Source organism: Rhipicephalus sanguineus, unplaced genomic scaffold, assembly GCF_013339695.2.
Source record: "Rhipicephalus sanguineus isolate Rsan-2018 unplaced genomic scaffold, BIME_Rsan_1.4 Seq353, whole genome shotgun sequence".
Lineage (NCBI taxonomy): Eukaryota > Metazoa > Arthropoda > Arachnida > Ixodida > Ixodidae > Rhipicephalus > Rhipicephalus sanguineus.
Window position 1 is genome coordinate 39,711 of NW_023615080.1, and position 3,786 is coordinate 43,496.

Genomic DNA, 3,786 nt, shown 5'->3' on the forward strand with positions numbered 1-3,786 from the left:
ATCATCATCGCCGACCCCGGATGCACGACCGTGCTGAGTGATTCAGGACCGCGGTGCGGAACTACGCCAGAGGCAGAGTATGAGTGGCAGCAGTGCGGGTGCTGCGCGCGGTGAACCTAGCGGAAAGAACGGTGACAATCAAGTGGTTCCCGGCCCACATGGGTAGGGACGTGTCGCCCCGCGGCAACGTGAACCACAATGAGACGGCCAACGAGCGGCGCGAGGTTTCACATACCGCGCCGCCCAACCGGCGGACTCGACAGAGGAGTGCTGGTTCGAGGCGAAAGACAGGATGACAGAATACAGTGAATTGCTGAAATGGCACAGACTAGGGGGCGCAGGACTATGCCCCACCTCACCCGGGCCTGACCAGAAGCGAGGCGGTGACGTTCCGGCAACTGCAAACTGGGTCGCTACCCACGCGCGTGCTCATGAAGCACGTGTGTTCCAGCCTATATGCAAGTGACTTGTGTTGCGTGTGTGGATCGGAAAGAGCTACTGCGGCCCACATTTTGTGGGATTGTGAACAGAATCTGAGGGAGGTAAGGACAGTGACGACGCTCCCGCCGTGGCTTGCGGCCGCCGCGGGAAGCGACCAACGGAAAGAACAGACAAGGGCCGTCCAGTGGATTTCGCTTGCCCTCGAAAAGCAGCGCCCGAGTGAAAGCGCCAGGTGCTCGCTACCACCCCAGCACAGGGGCAGGCGCGAGTGCCAGAAGAAGGCGGGAGTAGCGAGGGCTGCTCGCCGAGTAGAGGACGTCACGCTGAGGTGATGTGTGCTGGCCGCATCGCGATGATCCTCCCCTCGCAGGGTTGGGATAGTCGTCCACCGGATGAACAAATAAAGTCTTTTAACTAACTAACTTTCCGTTTCAAGGCCACAAGTTCAGCCAAATAAAAAGTTTCATTTTGGACACGCCGCCTGTTTCCTCAGCGTCACGACCACGTGACATCTGGTGGAGGTGCTTCCCGGTCCATGTACCGTACGCCCCTCTCCAACCGTGAGCCAAGCCCACACCGTCAAGGGGACATCGATGCCAACCAGCGAGCCAGCCGCAGGCAGCAAGGTCTCCCGCCAGAATACGGACCCCTACCTGACAAGACCAAGACCGCGACGACGACAAGCACCATGACAGCCACTGCGCCACCACCCACGATCATGATGCAGCAGCCAAGGGAGCCGCCGATATTTCGGGGATCATCATGTGGGTACCCAGAATCGTGGCTCGAGTCGTACGAGAGACTGCGGCTTTCAGCTACAGGGACAATAACGACAAGTTACACTATGTGTACTTCGCGTTGGAAGACAGTGCCAGGACCTGGTTCGAGAACAGGGAGTCTACCCTGACAAGGTAGGGCATCTTCCGGACCAGCTTCGTCGCAGCGTTCACAAGCGTCGGGCGAAAGGAAAGGACCGCCGCATTAATGGAAACACGGGTCGAGCTCCCGAACGAAAAGGTGACAATCTTCGCGGAAGAAATGACCAGACTCATCCGCCACACCGACCCTAAGATGACCGAGGAGAAGAAGGTTCGTTTCCTCATGTGAGGAGTAAGGCAAGAGCTCTTCGCTGGGCTCATGCGAAACCCACCCAAGACAGTCCAGGAATTCGTCCCCGAGGCCACAACGATCGAGAGCACTCTGGAAATGCGCACCCACCAGTATAATCGCCGATCGATTCAAGAAGCCCAGCTGTTCATGCTCTCGGTTCCGACGACCTGTGCGAAACGATCCGAGCGATCGTGCGGGAGGAACTGCGCAAGCTGTTACCCTCACCACAGCCTGTGGAATCGATCGCAAACGTCGTTCGCGCAGAAATCCAACAGTCGCTGGGCACCCTTGAACCGCCACAGCCTCAGCCGCAAGCCATGAGCTACGCTGCTGCAGCCCGACGCTTCGCTCCCGCGCCGCGCCACGTCAAGACACCGCATCGAGGCAGTCCCGTCACCAGACACCGCCGCCACCGCTGCCACCATCGACGCCCTACCGCCCACCTGTCGGCCAGCGCTACACCCCAAGGAATACCGACGTTTGGCGCGCCCTGATAACCGCCCGCTCTGCTACCACTGCGGGGAGGCCGGCCACATGTACCGCCGCTGCCAGTACCGACAGATGGGGCTACGCGCATTCACCACCAACGCGCCGCACCCGCAGCCAGGGGAATGGCCTCGCGACATCGACGACTACCTCACCGGAACATAGTGGCAAGAACAACGACCTTCCCGCGCGCCGTTGCCCGGCCGCTACATGTTACCGCACCGCCGGCAGTACACTGGCCCAAACCGGGGGCGGTGGCCTAGCCCGTTGTTGTGCCTCAACCCAGCGGCCACCATGCCGCCGACTTCCCAGAAAAGAGGTATCCGGGAAACAGCGTCATCGCCCAGCCGGCACCGACAACTGACGCCAGTCGTAACTCTTCACCCTGCCCAACGGCTGAAGGCAGCATCCTGGGGGGGGGGGGGGGGGGGGGGGGAGACAGGCATGGCGCACTCAACGCCTGCGAGGGAACAAGGGCGCGGCTGGGAAGACGACGGTCCGGCTGGCAAGGGGCGGCCCGACTTCAAAGGAGAGAGAGCCGGCAGCGCCTGCCTAGAGAGGACGACACAAGGCTGCTCCCGTTTTGAAAGGCCGTGCCGGCCAGTTGTGAAAGAGACGCCCCAGCCGACGATGTCTGGCTGGCAGGCTTGTGGTCGGAGTTTTCAAAACATGTAAATTCTGTACATAAAGTTTTTTTCATCTTTCCTCGGCTCTCATGACGGCTTCAAGCACGACATCCACTCGTGGTCCCACATCCACGCTACCCGAGTCGCAACCACGGTGACAGCAAAAAGGGTACCACGGCCCGTATCCTAAGCGGGCAACGGAACCGCGACCCCAGACGCAACACCGTGTCCGGGAAACTAAGGGCAGCAACCGATGGAGGTGCGGTTGCTGTACGACGAAACGCCGAAGATCCTCCGCGGCCGCCGACGATGACAACGCGACGAGACCTGCAGAACACGACGCGAAGCAGACGAAGCCCTGCCGACGAAACCTCGCGGACCAAAGAAGACCTGACGACGCAGCATGGAAGCACCGCAACAAATCGACGCAGCCGTGATCCGACGCCGCGACCTAACCTCAATGCAAGGCGACGGAATATCGACTTCGACGTTCTCCTCGACGGCCACAACGTCACCGCTCTCGTCGACACTGGGGCCGACTATTCCGTCGCCAATGGGTCATTCGCCACCAAGCTGAAGAAAGTAAAGACCGCTTGGAGTGACCCAAATCCGGACAGCTGGAGGCCACGTGATAAGGCCGATTGGTATCTGCCCGACGAGAGTCACCATCAATAACCGGACTTATCCTGCAAGCTTGTAATCCTACAGAACTGCTCCATGGATGTGTTACTTGGAATGGACTTCCTAAGTGTCCACGGCGCCGTCATCGACCTGAGTCTGAGTCGATAATACTAACCGACAAAAGCGTTCCTACCCCACGCGACGCCAGGGAACCATGCATTGAATGATGAATAGCAGGTGGCCGTTCCGCCGCGCTCCACGCATTATTTCCGTTGGCACCGAAAAAACCTGCGAACCTTGAAGGCGTCATCCGGGCGATCAGCACCTACTCCTGAACCGTCAAATTTGCGTCGCAAGAGGTATGGCCGAGCTGCGTGACGGTAAAGCAAAAAGTGCTGTCAAACTTCAGCCACGAATATAGGCACCTCAACATTGGTACGACGGTCGCCTACATCGATGAATGTGTGGCTGCCAGCAATGCTTTCGCCCTCTTCGATGCTGC